The sequence below is a fragment of the Leopardus geoffroyi genome, chromosome A3, assembly GCF_018350155.1.
Source record: "Leopardus geoffroyi isolate Oge1 chromosome A3, O.geoffroyi_Oge1_pat1.0, whole genome shotgun sequence".
Lineage (NCBI taxonomy): Eukaryota > Metazoa > Chordata > Mammalia > Carnivora > Felidae > Leopardus > Leopardus geoffroyi.
Window position 1 is genome coordinate 74730389 of NC_059336.1, and position 21173 is coordinate 74751561.

The following is a 21173-nucleotide window of genomic DNA, read 5'->3' on the forward strand; positions in this document are numbered from 1 at the left end:
CAAGAAAAATCCCAAATACAAAATCTAACAGCACACCTAAAGGAAATAGAAGCAGAACAGCAAAGGCAGCCTAAATCCAGCAGAAGAAGAGAAATAATAAAGATCAGAGCAGAAATAAACAATATAGAGTCTAAAAAAACTGTAGAACAGATCAACGAAACCAAGAGTTGGTTTTTTGAAAAAATAAACAAAATTGACAAACCTCTAGCAAGGCTTCTCAAAAAGAAAAGGGAGATGACCCAAATAGATAAAATCATGAATGAAAATGGAATTATTACAACCAACCCCTCAGAGATACAAACAATTATCAGGGAATACTATGAAAAATTATATGCCAACAAATTGGACAACCTGGAAGAAATGGGCAAATTCCTGAACACCCACACTCTTCCAAAACTCAATCAGGAGGAAAGAGAAAGCTTGAACAGACCCATAACCAGCGAAGAAATTGAATCAGTTATCAAAAATCTCCCAACAAATAAGAGTCCAGGACCAGATGGCTTCCCAGGGGAGTTCTACCAGACGTTTAAAGCAGAGATAATACCTATCCTTCTCAAGCTATTCCAAGAAATAGAAAGGGAAGGAAAACTTCCAGACTCATTCTATGAAGCCAGTATTACTTTGATTCCTAAACCAGACAGAGACCCAGTAAAAAAAGAGAACTACCGGCCAATATCCCTGATGAATATGGATGCAAAAATTCTCAATAAGATACTAGCAAATCGAATTCAACGGCATATAAAAAGAATTATTCACCATGATCAAGTGGGATTCATCCCTGGGATGCAGGGCTGGTTCAACATTCGCAAATCAATCAACGTGATACACCACATTAACAAAAAAAAAGATAAGAACCATATGATCCTGTCAATCGATGCAGAAAAGGCCTTCGACAAAATCCAGCACCCTTTCTTAATAAAAACCCTTGAGAAAGTCGAGATAGAAGGAACATACTTAAAGATCATAAAAGCCATTTATGAGAAGCCCACAGCTAGCATCATCCTCAATGGGGAAAAACTGAGAGCTTTTTCCCTGAGATCAGGAACACGACAGGGATGCCCACTCTCACCGCTGTTGTTTAACATAGTGCTGGAAGTTCTAGCATCAGCAATCAGACAACAAAAGGAAATCAAAGGCATCAAAATTGGCAAAGATGAAGTCAAGCTTTCGCTTTTTGCAGATGACATGATATTATACATGGAAAATCCGATAGACTCCACCAAAAGTCTGCTAGAATTGATACATGAATTCAGCAAAGTCGCAGGATACAAAATCAATGTACAGAAATCAGTTGCATTCTTATACACTAACAATGAAGCAACAGAAAGACAACTAAAGAAACTGATCCCATTCACAATTGCACCAAGAAGCATAAAATACCTAGGAATAAATCTAACCAAAGATGTAAAGGATCTGTATGCTGAAAACTATAGAAAGCTTATGAAGGAAATGGAAGAAGATTTAAAGAAATGGAAAGACATTCCCTGCTCATGGATTGGAAAAATAAATATTGTCAAAATGTCAATACTACCCAAAGCGATCTACACATTCAATGCAATCCCAATCAAAATTGCACCAGCATTCTTCTCGAAACTAGAACAAGCAATCCTAAAATTCATATGGAACCACAAAAGGCCCCGAATAGCCAAAGGCATTTTGAAAAAGAAGACCAAAGCAGGAGGCATCACAATCCCAGACTTTAGCCTCTACTACAAAGCTGTCATCATCAAGACAGCATGGTATTGGCACAAAAACAGACACATAGACCAATGGAATAGAATAGAAACCCCAGAACTAGACCCACAAACGTATGGCCAACTCATCTTTGACAAAGCAGGAAAGAACATCCAATGGAAAAAAGACAGCCTCTTTAACAAATGGTGCAGGGAGAACTGGACAGCAACATGCAGAAGGTTGAAACTAGACCACTTCCTCACACCATTCACAAAAATAAACTCGAAATGGATAAAGGACCTGAATGTGAGACAGGAAACCATCAAAACCTTAGAGGAGAAAGCAGGAAAAGACCTCTCTGACCTCAGCCGTAGCAATCTCTTACTCGACACATCCCCAAAGGCAAGGGAATTAAAAGCAAAAGTGAATTACTGGGACCTTATGAAGATAAAAAGCTTCTGCACAGCAAAGGAAACAACCAACAAAACTAAAAGGCAACCAACGGAATGGGAAAAGATATTTGCAAATGACATATCGGACAAAGGGCTAGTATCCAGAATCTATAAAGAGCTCACCAAACTCCACACCTGAAAAACAAATAACCCAGTGAAGAAATGGGCAGAAAACATGAATAGACACTTCTCTAAAGAAGACATCCGGATGGCCAACAGGCACATGAAAAGATGTTCAGCGTCGCTCCTTATCAGGGAAATACAAATCAAAACCACACTCAGGTATCACCTCACGCCAGTCAGAGTGGCCAAAATGAACAAATCAGGAGACTATAGATGCTGGCGAGGATGTAGAGAAACGGGAACCCTCTTGCACTGTTGGTGGGAATGCAAACTGGTGCAGCCGCTCTGGAAAGCAGTGTGGAGGTTCCTCAGAAAATTAAAAATAGACCTACCCTATGACCCAGCAATAGCACTGCTAGGAATTTATCCAAGGGATACAGGAGTACTGATGCATAGGGGCACTTGTACCCCAATGTTCATAGCAGCACTCTCAACAATAGCCAAATTATGGAAAGAGCCTAAATGTCCATCAACTGATGAATGGATAAAGAAATTGTGGTTTATATACACAATGGAATACTACGTGGCAATGAGAAAAAATGAAATATGGCCTTTTGTAGCAACGTGGATGGAACTGGAGAGTGTGATGCTAAGTGAAATAAGCCGTACAGAGAAAGACAGATACCATATGGTTTCACTCTTATGTGGATCCTGAGAAACTTGGCAGGAACCCATGGGGGAGGGGGAGGAAAAAAGAAAAAAAAGAGGTTAGAGTGGGAGAGAGCCAAAGCTTAAGAGACTGTTAAAAATCTGAGAACAAACTGAGGGTTGATTAGGGGGTGGGAGGGAGGAGAGGGTGGGTGATGGGTATTGAGGAGGGCACCTTTTGGGATGAGCACTGGGTGTTGTATGGAAACCAATTTGACAATAAATTTCATATAATAAAAAAAAAATAAATAAACAGTTTTGTCTAATTGTGGACCTCTCCTTTGGAGTTCATAATGAGTTTGTGGGATAAACTACATGGAGATAATTTGTAGGTGTTTGGTAATATAGGAAAGAAAAAAGAGCTTTCAGTGTGAGAAAACTTAGGGTAAATGATGAATCTATGGTCTGCTTGAGAGATGATGTAGAAGCACTGTGGCTAGAGGCATTTGGTTTGTGGGGTGATAATGTCTGTAACATCAGAGAGAGATGGGTCTCGGGCAGCAGAAAAAAGCTATCTGAAGAAAAAATATCAAATCTGAAATTGAGTGTCTTCTGCTTTGAGTGTGTAGAGAGATCAAGCAGTTCTTATTGTCATAGCTGGCATGTCGGGACTAATGTTGAGTTCACCAACTTGGTGATGTGGTCTGCTGTGAATTCTTTCGGATACCCGAAACTTTATGCCAACTGGATAAGCGTCTCTTTCCAAGAGGAATTGTGTAGTTTTAGTGGTGAGCCTCTCAGGCACCTGAAATGCTTAAATTTCTCAGGCTGTGTTCAGAAGCTTGAAGATCATGTGTACTAGACCATGACAAATTCCCCAGCCCCTTCCAGATGGTTGGAACCATCTGGGTCTCAGGTCACAGTCCCTGTGCCTGAAGTGGCACTATCATCTCCTCTGCCTTAGATGACCATGGTGCTGGCCTGAGCAACTGGTACATTAAAAAGAAGAGTTGTTGTTCCTAGAGGGTTTATGACTAGAAGAGTCACTGTGGTTTAGACTGGGAAGGAACTTTGCTCAGTCTAGTGACCCCCATTCTATCCATCAGAGTCACCTGAGTGAACAAGTGCATTCTGGAATATTAATGCACATTGGGATATTTGGGGCTAGTAGTTAGTCATCTTGATACTATTTGCCTTAATCAGATCAATATTTGGCTTAGGTAATTAAGATACTGGAGTTTCAAATTGGATTGGGAAAAGAAAGGAAAAAGAAGAGAAAAAGGCATAGGCTTTTGAAATCAGTCACATCGTTAGGTCTCCAATTACAAAATCAAAACACAAACAGAACAATTAATATACTTGCTTCCCACTGATAGATGTCACTTCCTTTCATTCTTTGGGAGGGATATTTAAATTTGGTTCAAGGGGGCGCCTGGGTGGCGCAGTCGGTTAAGCGTCCGACTTCAGCCAGGTCACGATCTCGCGGTCCGTGAGTTCGAGCCCCGCGTCGGGCTCTGGGCTGATGGCTCAGAGCCTGGAGCCTGCTTCCGATTCTGTGTCTCCCTCTCTCTCTGCCCCTCCCCCGTTCATGCTCTGTCTCTCTCTGTCCCAAAAATAAATAAACATTGAAAAAAAAATTAAAAAAAATAAATTTGGTTCAAGTTATATCGAAAAATAAATAAATAAATTTGGTTCAAGTTTAGACAATAATCTTCAAATAGATCATGATTTATTTTCCAATGTATCTTTATAAAGTACAAAATTTATATTTTATCCCTAATTTCAACGTGTTTAAGTTTGCAAAATTGGAGGCATAACAAAACAAATCTTGAAATTCCACTTACTTTGGATTTCCCAGAAAGTGAAATCGAGATGCTTATTCAAAACAGCAGAAATAGATCCAACATCCTTAAAACACAGAAGGCTATTTTTAGAATGTACCAGTTCATAGATACAGACAAAATCTCAGTAATATGTTCCTAGGGAAAACACAGAAGATAAAATGTTTCTCTTAGTTGTTATTTATACTTTGGTATTTATCATCTGTCTATCTATTGATCAATCCAGCAATCTACCAATCGATGTATTTGGGTCCACAACTGGGAGGGAAGCATCTTTTCGCTGCACAACTGACTGGTAGGAGTGGCAGGAGGATAGGGCACTGAGCCCATCCTGATGTGCATTGTCTCCTTTCCTACAATGTGCAGTGATCTGCCTGGATGGTATGTGTGGGGAGGCCGCAGTTATACAATTTTGTCCCTAATTGGACCAACAAATTAGTTTAAAAAAATTCTGGCCAAGATCTAACCCCATTTTCCACCCAGCCTTATCAGTTTATGAGTTTATACTCTTGTTATGACTCTTTGACTTTTGGGTCTTCTTTCTTTTAATGAGTTCCAAATTCACAGCAGACTTAAGGAGGTGAGCAGTCATCACCCTAAAACTCCAAGAGACAGTGATGCTGAGATTCCTTGAAGAAAGTCATTTTAAGAATTACTCTTTATAGGGTTCCTGAGTGGTTCAGTAGGGTCCAGCTCCTGATTTTGATTCAGGTCACCATCTCATGGTTTGTGGGATCGAGCCTCACATCGGTCTCCACATCAGCACAGAGCCTGCTTGGGATTCTCTCTCTCCCTCTCTCTCTACCCCTCCCCCCCATAAGTAAACATTAAAAAAAAGAATTTCTTTTTATGATAGAGCTTTATTTTTCTTCTACTCCTTAGTGTGTTCATGAGTAGAGAAGAAGGGGTGTAAGAACCTCACTATTTACTTGACTCCTATTTTACCCCATCCTCATCTATGCCCTACTATAGCTACCCACATCACACTGCTTTTCCACCTCTATCCTCCCTTCCCTGTCTCTGTACCACCAGGTACTATGTTTTCTTTTTCACCATCTTTTGACCTTTTCTAAATTCTTTCTTTCTGTCTTAACCCATACAAATTTTCTGGCTCACTTACTTTGAGCTAAGAGTGTCATTATTTACCCCCTTCAAGTGGGATTTATCGCATACTGCTTTGCAAGTTCACCTACAACTGTGTATTGCAGTTGTAGTTTGGATTGTCTTTGTGTTGTAACATTCTGTTGTTATATAACAAGGCCTGAAAACTCTTCGGAGGCAGGCACTTGGATTTATACTCACTAGTATGTCTCAATGCTTTGGAAATATTAGGTACTTCATGAATATTAGTTGGTTGATTTACCTACTGGACAGTCTTTGCAGTGCTGTTTTAGGGTAAATGTTAGAAAAATGGGGTCTCTGACAGGTGATTGATTCATTTTAGCCAATGGTTTCAAAGTATGCAAACTTGGGGTGCCTGAGTGGCTAAGTCAGTTAAGCGTTTGACTTTGGCTCAGGTCATGATCTCATGAGTTCGAGCCCCGCGTCGGGCTCTGTGCTGACAGCTCAGAGCCTGGAGCCTGCTTCACATTCTGTGTCTTCCTCTCTCTCTGCCCTTCCCCACTTGCATTCTCTCTCTTTCTCAAAAATAAACGTTAAAAAATAAATAAAATATGCAAACTCTTATTAGTTTTACCTTCAATAAGTTGCCATTGGAGGCTGAAAGAAAGAATAGTTGTTTCTATTTTGACTTAATGCAAATAATAGTAATATTCTTGAGTCCACAATACAAGAGTCATCAAGCTAAGCATTTCTAGATATTAATCTCATTTAATCATTACTTAATTGTGATGCTGCTGCCGTCATTATCCTTGACTCGCTAAAGAATCTGGGGTTCCAACATATTGCCAGGTTGTAGGTATCAGAGCTGGGATTTGAACTTGAGTTCAAAGCCCCAACTTCTAGCCATGCTGCCGGAAAGCTTTTCTATGTCTACTCTCAAGAGGCTGCTAAGGCATTCAGCAGGTGTTTTGTGCTCTTCAGCTGTGGTGTTAACCAGAGGAAATGTGTAGGATGCTAGTCTGGTGGTTGAGAATATTGTTCTGAGATCAGCTGGGCCAGGGCTTGATTCTCCTCCTCATTACATAAAAGCTGGGCAATCAGGAATGGGTTCCTTAACCTTTCCAATTCTCAGTTCCATCATCTAAAATATCAAGATAGTAATTCTCTCAAATGAGATAATGCTAACAAAACACTTAGCACTGAGCCTTAAGTGCTCAAGAAATGTGAGCCGTTATTATTACAATTATAATCCTGCTGCAAACTACTAACGATTACACTAGTAAAGGAGGTGAGGAAATCAGCCACTGGTGTCCTGTGTAAAAGAGATACTTGGAAGGACTGACAGAACTGCAGTCTCCCCGGGGGCTTAGAAATCTATAGCATACCAATGTTTTCTGAAAACTTTATTCTTTTCTTTAGACATAAGAGGAATTGCATGGCACCTGCCAGTTAACTCAGTGAGGCTGCCGGTGGATCAATAAAGTCATACAGGGGCGCCTGGGTGGCGCAGTCGGTTAAGCGTCCGACTTCAGCCAGGTCACGATCTCGCGGTCCGTGAGTTCGAGCCCCGTGTCAGGCTCTGGGCTGATGGCTCAGAGCCTGGAGCCTGTTTCCGGTTCTGGTCTCCCTCCCTCTCTGCCCCTCCCCCGTTCATGCTCTGTCTCTCTCTGTCCCAAAAATAAATAAACGTTGAAAAATTAAAAAAAAATAAAATAAAGTCATACATATATGGAAAAGAAAAGATATGGGGAAATAAAATACAAGCAAGTGTACATGTGACACACACAGCCTCCCCACGTGCTATTTCACTCCCTCTGTCTGGGGTTTTAGCTGAGCCTTGTGTACCGCATGTGGAGAGCTCTGAGGCATCTGTGTGGAATGCTGTCCACAGGGAAGAAGGTAAGTCAGGAGTAACAAGTCTCATTACATGGCACCAGAAAATTTGGAGAGCTTTTTTCTCTTTTACCCTTTCTGTGTTTCTTTAGGTTCTGTGCTTTGTTTGCTAAATGAACTTAGGTCTGTGATGGCTTTATATTTGAATGACTGCAGTACCAGAAAAAACATCATCTATAGAGTGAGCAGATCTGGCTTGGGATCCCTACTCTCCCACTCACTAACCTAGTGACCTTGGGGACATCCCTGACTGGGCTGAGCCCCTGTCATCCCTAAAGTGGGGAGCACAGTGATGTCACTTCCCTTTAACATCCAGGATTGTCATTATGGTAAAGGAAGGCACGGGTGTGAAGTCCTGAGCTGCCCCAACATTTTACTGAAAGAGCTGTCATACAACTGCTTTGCACCTTTGTCGCTCACTGAATTCTCTTTTCTTTGGATACTAATGAACTTATAGGATATGTTCTTTTGTTTCCTGTGCTATTTCCTCCTAACCTTACCCATCCTAAGTCTGTAAAAAAGAATAGGAAAGTTTAAGGACTAAAAACACTCACCAGCATATTTGTGCTGTTGGCCTTCACCTGCCAAGGCTGAGCGAGCATCTTGGTCCAGCCACGACCCACCTGCCCTCCTCTACCCACCATCCTCCTGGAGCTCCTGTTGCAGCTGGTTGGTATGGGGACACAACTGTGAACATTTTGGTTTTCTTCCATGTCTCCCATTGCCAGCCTTGGTGTCTCCTCTGAGTAGTTAGTTCACCCAAGTCCTGCCATCAAGCAGGAGATAATGTGTCACAGGTGAGGTAGCAAGGCCTGGAAAAGGAAGTTACTAAGCTGAGGCTAACTGAAGGAGCCAGAAGCAGACCTTTGCATTACACCATACTGTGTTTCCTCCAACCCAGGAGACAAGGGAAGGGCAGAAAAGCCAGGCCTGAGGAGGGGGAGAGTTAGAGGAGTAGACATAAAATGAAAAGTTGAAGGGGCTACTTAATTGTAGTGAAAGCATTTATGCAAATATATATATTCTTTTTTTTAATTCTTTTTTAAATTATTTATTTATTTTTGGGAGACAGAGAGACAGAGTGCAAGCAGGGGAGGGGCAGAGAGAGAGTGGGAGACACAGAATCTGAAGCAAGCTCCAGGCTCCGAGTTGTCAGCACAGAGCCTGACATGGGGCTCTAACCCACGAAGCGTGAGATCATGACCCCAGCCGAAGTTGGACACTTAACCAACTGAGCCACCCAGGTGCCCCAGCAAATAGATACATTCTAATGTGTGCATGATAGAGTATACAAACAGCTATGCAAGTTCCCCAGCTGCTCAAGACAAAAATTCTTTTTAAATTCTTTTTAAAAGTTATTTACTTTTGAGAGACAGACAGATAACGAGTGGGGGAGGGGCAGAAGAAGGGGCTGGGGGACAGAGGATATGAGGCAGGCTCTGCACTGATAGCACAAAGTTGCTGCAGGGCTTAAACTCATGAACCCGTGAGATCACGACCTGAGCTGAAATCAGACACTCAACTGACTGAGCCACCAAGGCTCCCCAAGACAAAAATTCTTAAAGACCAACCTAGAGCTGGGAAGATCTGAGAAAAATTCTTATTAGATATCCCTCCCTGGTCCAGCTCCAACCTTTGCTCTAAATTTTTTTTTTTTTTTGAAATTTAAAAAAATTGCAGAAGAACAAAGATAAAGCTATAATAATGGTTAATTCCATGACTTAAAATGAGCCATTATTAACACCGTGGCATGTCTGTTTCTAGTCTTTTTTAAAATGAAAGTACTGGGGCACCTGGGTGGTTCATTCGGTTAAGCATCCAACCCTTGGTCTAGGCTCAGGTCGCGATCTCACAGTTAGTGGGATCAAGCCCTGCATTGGGCTCTGCACTGACAGTGTGGAGCTGCCTGAAATTCTTTCTCTCCCTCTCTGTGCTCCTCCTCTACTCATGCACATGTTCTCTCTCTCTCTCTCTCAAGATAAATAAATAAGCTTAAAAAAAAAGTTAAAAAAAATGAAGGTACTTTATCATTATGTTCATAAAATTATAAATGCTTTTTGGAAGTAAAATGTATTAAGTTTAATGTTACTTGAAATTATAGAAGATTAAAGGGACTATTGAACTTCAAATACATATTTCTTCATCTTGAGGAATATTGTTCCATGAAAGGACTTTTTTAATTAAAAAATATGTCAATGTTTATTTTTTGAGAGAGAGAGAGACAGAACATGGGCGGGGGAGGGGCAGAGGGAGCGGGAGACACAGAATCCGAAGCAGGCTGCAGGCTCCAAGCTGTCAGCACAGAGCCTGACGCAAGGCTCAAACCCATGAAAAATGAGATCATGATCTGAGCTGGAGTTGGAGGCTTAACCCACTGAGCCACCCAGGTACCCTAAAAGAACTTTTTAAATTTAAGAAAACATGAAAAATATTAATGTTGGAATCAAGATTTTAAAAGTTCTAGGTTTTCATTTTCAACATTGTAAATTTACTCCCTGCTATGAAAGAATAGGGCCCTAATACTACCACACATCTTCATACCTCTGTCTCCTTTGCCTCCATTTTTTTGTGTTTTATTATTATTTGTAAATTTGGGTTTATAACATTGCATTTTATCCTGTAACTTCAATTTACATTATGTTAAGAGTTAATATTTAATGGAATGTCCACCATTAGTCTTTTTAAAAAATCATACCTTCTCCATTTCTGAGTTTTTAATTTTAATTGAAAATGAATTGGCAGGTGTTCATTGTCTAGTTTTTTGTTTTTGTTTTTGTTTTTTTTCAGAGAGCTCATGGGTAGCATGCTCCCTTGTCCCTCCATGGTTCATAATGCTTTCCTATTTGACTGCCACCTTGGGTGTAACATTATTGGGTCATGCAATTTTCACATCAGAAAAATTGTTCCATTGTCTTACAGCACTGATTGATCTAACGAAGTCTGATTTTAATCTCTTGTAGGCTATTTGCTTTTTCTGTCCAGTTGCCTAAAATTGTTCTATTCCTGAAATTTTAGGAACTTGACTGGAATCTGTGTTAGTGTAGTCCTGTATCAGATTTTCTCAGAATACATGTTCTTTCCAATGATAGATGATTAAAAATTTTTTTCTTCAACTCAGATAAATTTTCTTGTATGATATTTTTGAATACATAACTAGTCCATATATCAGACTTTTTTCAGGAATACTAGTTATCCTGCCTTCCATATCGACTGTCTTTTTTTTTTTCATTGCTATAATTTATCTTTTTAAATGTACATGTACTTTAATGATCTCAAACCTTTATTCTATGCCAGTAATTTGATTATCAGTGGTATTTATTTTGTACTAATTTGTTTCCATTGGTCAAAGTTTTCTTTTTTAATAATACTCTTGTTTCACCATTTTATCTTTGGCTCAATATTGACTTTCTATCCTTGTTAAGAAGATATTCTGTATCAAGAAGCATTTGTGAGAAAAGTTTATTGAGACACGTTTCTTCAAGGGTTTTTTTGTTTGTTAGTTTTTTGTTTTTTGTGTTGTTTTTTTTTTTTTTTTGATGTTTTGAACAGTAAGCTGCTGCTTCTCTGATCATGGAGAAAAGTCTTCCCCAACTGAATTGAAACAAAAAAGCCCCAAATTATCTCAAGACATCTGCATTTTTCATTCTGATTTTCTAACCAAACTCTCAGAAACCAGGAGAGCAAAAGGGCTTTGTACCTAACCACGGTGAACACAAGCACCTCATAGAAATCTCACACTGGGTCACCAAGTATCTCCTTATCACGAGTTGTTAGTTTTTATTTCCCACTCTGTTCAATTCCCAGGCCTCTTGTAGACTTTGTGTGCTTTTTGCAAGAGAACATTTCTAATTTTAGATTGCTGGCTTGCTTAAGCACATGTACTCCCACAGAGAAAGATGAAAAAACCTTCCTTTAAACCACATTTTCTTTGTATGTTAACTAGAAAATAAATACAGTAGAAACTTCTAAATTAAAATTTAAATTGTTGGCAATCTTCTCTATAGGATAAGCAACTTCATGCATCTGACAATACTTCTTTTGGCATCTGAAACTAAAAAATATCTAATTAGCTGAGACAATGAGGTACAAAGAAATAAATGCACAATTCAGTCTTTCTAAGGGAAATACCCAACATATTCAAAGGCAAGATGCAAAGACTTAAGACGTATATGGTATTTAAACTGTATTCAAGTAATAACAAGATTATGGTAAGATAATTAACCACTTCCATTTATAAGAACTCAATTCAGTGTTTTTACATTTCTCCTCACAGTTAGAAGGAGGCAATCCATTTCGATTACATGTGCTAAATTTTGTGGTCTTCTGAAATGATATACAGTAATGGGCTGTTTCAGCAAATATAATAAAATCGTTTCATTTACTTTAGCATGCAAATTCAAGCTCCCTACTGCCATTTAAAACAGAAAAAAAAGTTGCTGGCATGGCATATGCTGATGGCTTTGTTTTATTCTCCTTAGGCTGAGAGCAGGTAACAGAGTTAGCAGATAATTTTGGTAATTTTATATGGAAAACATTACAACAGCATGCAAAATGTTTAATGGCATAGTGATTTTGCTTAAGGTGTTTACTGACCAGAATCTCCTTTATAAATTGCTGCCTTCTGGAAATATTTTAAAAAGCACACAAAATTTAAATTTTGTGAAACGTTGCCTAGGAGTTGATTCTATACACATTAGAAGAGGAAAATCCAACTTTCCTTTCGATGTTGAAATGGAAGAAATGCAAAAGCTAGAAAAAAAATTAGATATCATAAATAATGTTTCTCTTTTCTGGTAGCTCATGATTCATGGAAACTTTCATTCAGAAGAATCACTGTGGAAATCTGGGCCTTCTGAGATGTAGTCACAGAATGAAAGATGCCCTGGTCCCTTTTCTTGCTCTTTCTTGTGTTTATCAAACTTTACATTTCCTTTCATTTGAGGCTGTAACCATGGGCTAATTTAAAGTCTAAAATATGTTTGTCTCAAAAAGCCATGAGTAATGGAAAATAAATGTATCCACCCAAAAGATGTGGTACCAATCAGAATAAGAGGATTTGAGGGGCGCCTGGGTGGCTTAGTTGGTTAAGCATCTCATACTTCATGAGATCAAGCTCCGTGTTGGGCTCCTCACTGGCAGCACAGAGCCTTCTTGGCACTCTCTCTCCCTCATTCTTTGCTCTTCCCCAACACCCTCTCTCTCTTTTAAAAAATTTTTTTAAAAAAAGAGGATTTTATAAATAGGAATGGTCATTTAGCTCCACTTTCAGAACCAGAACAAGTATTTGCTTGAATGCTACTGAGATGGCCATTTTGCCAAACAATAACACTTGCAAAGATCCTGGGGGAGAAAAGCAACGCCTTCCAGAATAATACAGAGCAATGAACAACACTCAGAATTGAGTGAGAATGTGTGGTTCCACAGCAAATAGCAATGGCTACTGCTTCTTTTGTGTTTTGGTTTTTTTCTGGGACTCCTTGGTCCTCCTGGAAATCTGTGGGTCCAGCCTTAGTGGCTATTCAGCAAATGCAGTAGCACCAGATTGTGTCCCCAGGAGAGGAACTGGAATGCTTGGCAGGAGGGAGGCGAGTGGATGGAGTCCTACAGATGAGAGGTCATCTTTATGCTATAATTTCCAAATTCATGTCTGGTCAGGTCTGTGAGCTCCCGTCTCATGTGTCCAACTACTTTTTGACACACCGTGCCTCACAGACATCACAAAATGAATGTGTGCCTGAAACAGGACACCTGGTTATCTACCCCCTGCTCTTTTTTACCTCTAGTTTGTAAATGTGCCTAGAATTTATCTACTTCTTTCCATGGGTCTCACCCACCATTGTCTCTCATTTAGGTTAAAACAACAGTCTCCAAATTTGCAATCTGTTTTCTTCCCAAACCTAACTCATGTTGTATGTGATGGCAAAGTTAACCTTTTAAAACAAACATCAGGCTATGTTACCACCATGATTAAAACCTATCATCAGCTTCTCAACAAGTTTAACAAAGTCCAGGCCCCTTTTGATGGGCTACAGAGCTATTCATGGTCTGACTCAACCCTGTCCCTCCACCCCCCACCCATTCCCTATTCCCCCCACTCTCAGTATCTCAGGGTCTCATGCTGACCTCTTTCCCACCTGAGGACTTTTTCCTTCCTTCCTTGATGACCTCTGTAGTAGTCCACATCTCAACCTCTTGTTCATTTTCTTCATTATACTTATTTCTATTCCATTACACTGGAATTATTTTACTCATTTGCTTGTTTACCTATTTCTTTCCATTTTCCTGGTGGTATATAATGACTATGAGGAAAGAGACCATGATTGTGGTCCTGCTCTTATCAGCAGTACTTAGAAGGAACTGATAAATGTTTGTTGAATGAATGGATGGATGAATACTGTGAAGCAGGCAAGACTGAGGTATAAAGATGCGGTACAGGCTCTGCAGAGGGAAAAGCCTGAGCTAAGACATGGGCAGAATCTATAAAATGATGAATCAAAAGGAAAGTGCAGCTTGGTTATCAAATCCCAAAACACTGGGTTGAGGAACCTGCCTTTAATGCTTCAGGGATGTGATTTTAGAACAAAAACTTGTGAGACTCATTAATTAAGAGGTAATATAAGGAGGATATATAAATGAATGGGAATAAATATCAAAAAGGATTGGAGAAATTTGCAAAAGATAGTGTTATAGAAGGCCACCAGATGAGGTCTGGATGGCAGGAATTGTTATAGTTGAAGGCCAAGGAAGATTCACCATCAATCCCCTTTTTGGAAGGCCACAGCTCTTGTCAGTCTGGGTTTATTTCAAGATGAACAAAAGTAATTACCACGTTTTCTTGTTTTGTTTTGCTTTAAACCAAGAACTATACCAAGTTCTTTATCCTCCCATCTGTATTTGGTGGATGCTCCTCTTTTACTTGGGCAGAGGCTCAGGAGGCCAAGTAACTGGCTGTAGGTCACATTTAGTGAAGGGAAGAACCAGGGAATGAAAGCAGCACTGTCACCAGAGCTCTGCTCCTACCTTCTTTCCTGAGCCTAGTGAATATTCAGCATCCTGAGCCCTGGGGAAAATGGCAAGATAGACACGTTTGCCTTTAGCATTTACTTCTCCACCTTTTACCCTTTTAGGAGGTCCCGGCCCAGGCCCTCCCTGGCTAGAGTCCCTTTAGAAAGAAAGAAAGCTGATAAGTCATTAACACCTTAGCATGAATTAGCTAATGACCCTACAGGGAATCTACTGAACTTCATGAGGTGAAAATGTTTTACAGAAGCCTTCTCCTCCCCCTCAAATCCCAGACTCAGAGCTGCAACTCTTGGGTCCATGCTGGCTAATGAGCATGTGCAGGCAGAGGAGCTCAATAAAGATTGACTGATTTATTGATCGATGGGAGTGAGGCCGAGCTTAATCTTCCTTTGCAGCTGCTCCTTTCCTTCCCTATCTCTGGAGAAGTGTATTTGTTCCCACCCAGCCCCATGCATTGTCCACCCCACTCTTTTGAACAGGGCCTTAATGGGAGTTTGGTGTGAGGTTAATCAGTGGCAAAGAAACATCTAGAAGGGAGAGGCTGAAACTGCAGCCCCAGTGCTGGGATCCTGGCAGGAATTTCCATAACACACAAGAGGAAAGCTAGCCAAGGGTTTCCCTACTGCCAGAGGGGCACAAGGGGAGCAACCTTAATCCCCCAGAGAAACAATATGCCAAGGCATCTCTGGGCTCTCTGCCTCTGTGTATGAGGCTGTGAGGGAGCTGGCAAGGGCTCATAGACCCTGGCATGGTAGGAGGAGACGTGATACTAGAGCTCCTGGGCCTCCTTGCATCCAGACTAGAAGGAAGAGAGGCCAGCATCAGAAGGACACTCAGTTAGTAGGTGGAGAGCCCCTGGCGTCCGGCATGGAGCTGGGCATGTGGAGGCCTTATAGGCTGAGAGGCTGCCTGCCACAAGATGCTGAGGGTGTGGTGTGGCTGTGGCAAAGATGGCAGTGGTGGTGAGGCTGCCCACAAACAGGAATGTTTGTCTTTGAGGCCCACACTGACTATCTTATGTGTAGTTCTGGAAGCTGCACTTTGCAAAAGATACATACACATAGTATGGAGAGGGAGTTTCACATCCTGTCATATGAGCAACCATGGAAATAACTGGGCCTGTTTATCTTTGACAAAAGAGACCTAGAGGGGGACCTAAGAACCAGCTTCACATACAGAACAGAGCTTTGACTTATTCTCTCCCCAGGGGTTAGTATTAGGACCAATGGGCAGAAGCTAGAGAGAAGAAAGGTGGGCTTCTAAGCCAAAGTCATCTGAGGGTGGACCAGGCACTCCCAGGAGCTTGGTGAGCTGCTCACTGTTGGGGGCATTCAAGAAGAGGCTGAGGGATTAGCATGAGCATTATATGAGGTGCTCAAGCAAATGGTAAGAGATTAGACTAGACTACTGAGGGCCTCTGCAACTTTGAGGTGTAGGGTTCCAGGAAGTCAGAATGGTAGAGTTGGGAATCCATAAAACTCTCTACCTGTGCACAGGTGGCTGAGCACCAAGGCCTTGCCTGTTTCCCTACAGGAAAAGACTGGCTTTAGAACTCAAAAATTACCTTTCAGCAATGGGGCTAAAGGTGGCTTCCGAGTTCGTTTCCAAATGTCTATAAACCTCAAGGCATGGAAGGACACTTAGTGAAAGGAATGTGACTTTACCTAATATTTACCATGTTTTAGACCTCATATGGCAGCCACCCTCTGCAAGCAGTTGGCACGTGGCTTGTTGTCATTGAGATGTATAATATACATAGAATATTTCAAAGATTTTGTATGACAAAGATAACTCATATATTTTATACTGATGTTGTTTGGTAATGATGTTTATATATACATTAAATTAAGTTCACTTGTTTCTTTTCCTGTTTTTAAAAATGAAACTAGTAGAGAATTTAGAATTACATGTGTCTCTCATTATATACCTATTGGACAGTGTCACTCTAGACCCAGGACAATTCATTCTTTCTTTCTTTCTTTCTTTCTTTCTTTCTTTCTTTCTTTCTCTCTTTCTTTCTTTCTTTCTTTTAAGTTTATTTATTTATTTATTTTGAGAGAGAGTGAGAGTGTGAGCAGGGGAGGAACAGAGGGAGAGAGGGAGAGAGAGAGAATCCCAAGCAGGGTCTGCACTGTCAGCACAGAGCCTGACATGGGGCTCAGTCTCACAAACTGTGAGATCATGACCTGAGCCAAAATCAAAAGTCAGATGCTCAACCAACTAAGCCACCCAGGTGCCTCTAGATCCAGGACATTTTTGTTCATTGTCTTATTTCATCCTTAGAACTATTCCATGAGGTAGGTGTTGTTATCACCCCCATTTTGTTCATGAAGACACTAGAATTTAGGGAGGTTGAATAACTTGTCCAAGGCCACACAGCTAATAATTTACAGACCGTGGATTTGAACCCAGGTCCCCTAGACTCTGTGAGCACATTCTCCTACTAACTGATGCTGCTGTATTGACATCCACTTTAGGGAATTGCTATGTTGTAAAACGCTGAAGGAAGGACCATAAGAAACGATTGTGGAAATGCTGACAACAGCTCAACTACATAATTAAAAATGCAGCAAGGGCCTCTGAAGTATGTGCCACAGGGGCAGGAACAGACAGCGAATCTGGCTGTTGGACTACAAAATCCGGGCTGTCCCGTGAGGGAAGCTGTAAATCCAGAACCTTGGAAATGCACATCACTCAGGGAACTGTACCGTTTCTGAGATGTGGGTGCCTCCAGGGATAAAGCTTCCCCAGATCTGAGGTCTGTGGGCTGGGTTTAGCCTGAGGTGGGAACACCTTCTACATCAGGAGAGGTTTTAATATGAACAGTTTCTGCAAGGCTATTTGGTAAGGTTGCTGATGGATTAGGAGGGAGAGATAATTAGGAGGTGTTTTGGGGAGAACTTAAGCAGTCCCTTCAATTCTGGCTCAACAAAACTCTCATAAATGACCATACTGTATTTGGAATTGCTTTACCAGACTCAAGAAGGTATTTTTTCTTCTTTATTTGTAATTAGTGTAGTAAGGGAAATTTGGAAAGGGTTCTTTGCATTCTAGATGCACAAAAACCCATCTCTCTCCCCATCCAGCCCCAGTGCCTCCCTTGAGGACAGAGTGTTGTTTCCCCTGGCCTTGCTGTATGAAGGGGGCATCTCCAGGTCAAACTGTGGTGTGGGTTGAGGGCTGCATGTTGGGGGGCCCTCTGGGGCTGTGCCTCAGGAAGGTTTCTTTGTGGGGATCATCTACCCTTCACTCACACTTAGGAAAACAGAAGGCGTCCCAATGCTGTGGAGGGCGGGGAAATCAATGATGGGCCTTCTGCTGCTCTGAGTTAAATAAATAAGTACAACCCCCCTGCCACCACCACCACCACCAAATAACATTCAGTTGAGAAGATTCATGAGCCATGAGGTAAATGGCCTGTATAAATGTCTGGCTGAGAGGAGAAAGGAGCCATGGTAATGATTTTACCTGCCCAAAGGGAAGAGGAACCAGAGTTGGAAGGAAAGTGATTGACTTATAATTACACTGACTAGGGCCCCTGGGGTTGTGACCACAGAAAATTACTCAACTTTTCCATAGCTTAGAGCAGCAACAAAACCCCTAATGCCCAAGGCTCCGAAGTCAGTTGGCTGTGGTCACCTCTGGGTCTCTCAGGAGGCTGTGGGGCACGTGCAGGGGGCGGTAGGAGGTTGGCCAGTTCAGGAGGTTCGGGGCAGAGCTGCATTTGGGGCTGTTTTAAGAACCTCCCACCACCCAGGACTGTGGAAGGGGGTGAGGGAGGCAGGAGATGAGTCAGAAAGGGCAAAGTTTCCATGTACCAGCTATAAAGAAAATTTGAGGGTCCCCTCCTCCCAGCTTCCAAGGTCTCTGGGATAATGCGGTGGGGCCCAGCAGATAGGACAGATGAATGACTCAGCTCAGACCACAGTTCCTTCAGCTGTGCACTCTGGGTCTGGGGGAGACAGCCAGAAGTGACTTGAGGGAATGCAGCTGTTCTGGATGGCCTCAGAACACTGGGGCTGCACCTGCAGACTGACCCTCACAGACCTGCCTGCGGGAATTTTTCCAACCCTTTGGAGCTCACTTTTTACTTCTAGTGCATAGTATTGTTAGCAGTACAGGGTGTAACCAATTAGGGGTCAGAATGGGGTGGGGTAGGTCAAAAACAGCATCCTTTGGCCAAACGCTGTGCTAGGTGTCTGTTCTAATCTGTGGTTCTGTTTCAGAGGCCTGGGGAGAACAAGGCTGGTTCTAACCCTCTGAAGAGAGTCCCCAGCTCCGATTAGCCCCAGAAAGTCCATCAAATTTCTTACCAGAGTCCTAAAAAGAAGGTAATGTAATAAACTTGAGTTTTCTCTCTGTGTATTTTCTCAGCCCACAAAGTCAGCATGCTTTGCAGCTAAGCTTTTCCAAGGGCCATTCATTGCATTCCCTCTGAAATAAGCAAGCAATTGCAAGAGAGACTTATTGAACCAACTGCCTTTCAGATGGTCCTGCTTTCTTCAGAGTCTGCCCTCCATGGCATCACCAGTGAAACATCCATTGAGCTATGTCAATTTAGCCAGAAAAATACACAAGTCCCCCTTCTCTAACAAAGGGAGCACATTATTTTAGGCTGCTTAGGTGAGTCTTCCAGAGTTCCAGACAGAGGCTGAGCAAAGCTTGCCTTTTAACAACAGCTCCAGTAAAGCCATCAGAATGACAGCAATGATTTCAAAGCCCAGTGTGAGATGCACCCGGAATTAAAGGAGGCTTAAAAGTGAAAACTCGCTCAGTATCTCCCTCATGGCCCCACCTCTTCCTCAGAACTGTATAGAAAGTAAACCCCCCTCCAGATCCAGCTCTGCCACACAGTGTTAGCGAGCAAAGTGCAGAGCAGGTCACAGTATTTCTAATTCAGATTAATGACCCCATTCAGCCCTGTCTCCTTAGCAGGAAATTAGAAAGTGTAGGAAGGAGCAAATAGTGATTCATAATGCGTGACTGTGGGTATTGGCAGTTGTGCTCGTTAAAAAGCTAAGATATTGTTTTGATATAAAATAATTGAGTCTGACTTATTTATGGGATAAAGTGTTCTCCATAATGGGAGATCCCTCTTACAAAGCCAGCTGGTTACATACCCATATGCTTGAAGGACAGGAGAACTGACCTTTGTCCATTTTGTGTTTGCTGCAGCTCTGTTGGAAATAGCAGCTTGGGGTAATAGACTGGTGGGGTAGTGTACTTTTCTTATACTCTGCTTTAAAAAAAAACAACAACTTTTTTCAAGTTTTTGTTTAAATTCCAGTTAGTTAACATGCAGTGTAGTATCAGTCTCAGGTATATAGATTGATTCTGTGTCTCTTCTTTCTTCCCTGGCCAGCTTCCCTCCCCCCACCCCACACATACTTCCATTTGATTCACATAGGCTTATATAAAATCAGGCCCCTTGTTGTCCTGATGTAAATTCCATTCCCTCTCCAAGTCCCCATGGGTAGCCACGCATATCCATTCTTTCCCTCCTATGTATCTGTATCTTGTCTGTCACCAAAAGCTCTCCCTTCCTCTTTGGATTCAGCCTTTTTCTTCCATTTCCACACTCAAGATATAAGCTTGGTTCAGGCTGTTGTATAAGAGGGAGAAATGAGTGGTGCCTGGGTGGCTTAGTCGGTCAAGCATCTGCCTTTCGCTCAGGTCATGATCTCACAGTTTGTGGGTTCGAGCCCTGCCTTGTGCTCTGTGCTGACAGCTCAGAGCCTGGAGCCTGCTTCAGATTCTATGTCTCTCTCTCTCTGCCCCTCCCCTGTTCGTACTCTGTCCCTGTCTCTGAAAAATAAACATTAAAAATTTTTTTAAAAAGAGGGAGAAATGATTTCTTTGAATGACAATCATACAAAGCTCAGTGCCTGGCATGCCCAATAAACCTTACCCTGTGAGGATGCAGTCCTTATTTTGTGTTCCAGGGATGTATCTACTCTCAGATTGCACACCAAAATACTGTTAATGAGAACTGAGAAAAGTTGGATGAGCTTTAGAAATAAGGGCAACTTAGATGTCATCTCCAACCTGGATGTGTGTTGGAATCTCCAGGGGAGTTTTTTTTTAATGCAGATATCTATTAAACCTGAATTTCACCTCTTACCTCTCTTTCTGTTGCACACACCCCTTCTGCCACCAGTCCACCAGTCTCCTTAGTTCTCCTTGAACACACTGAGCACGTTTCTGTCTCAGGGCCTTTGTACTTGCTAATTCCTCTTTGGAACACTCTTCATCTAGATGTCCACACTGGCTTGCTCCATCACCTTTTAGGTCTCTGCTCTGATGGATACTGTCTCCTCAGAGGTAAACACACTACTAAAATAGCATCCCTCCATCTGCCCACTATTTTTTTGTCTCTCTTTGGACCACCTGTCACATTGTATATTTATTATTTCTGCTTGGTTGTCCCTTCTAGATAGTGAGCTCTGTGAGGGCAGAAATGTTTTCACCTTAGATTAAAGCTTTATCCTCAGAACAAAAAAGGAGCTTCACATATGGT

At 41.7% G+C, this 21173-nt stretch overlaps 1 long non-coding RNA gene across 3 annotated transcripts in view; it reads left to right on the top strand.

Annotated features, from left to right (window-relative positions):
* Positions 1 to 7525: 7525 nt before the first annotated feature.
* Positions 7526 to 21173, top strand: part of LOC123580807 — a 69539-nt gene continuing 55891 nt past the window's right edge. Inside the window, exons 1-2 of one of the 3 annotated variants that reach the window (XR_006703465.1) lie at positions 7526 to 7639; positions 18883 to 18987. This is a non-coding gene — a long non-coding RNA (uncharacterized LOC123580807). The remainder of the gene's footprint in view (positions 7640 to 18882; positions 18988 to 21173) is intronic. The other 2 variants (XR_006703467.1, XR_006703466.1) reach the window with 2 other exon arrangements.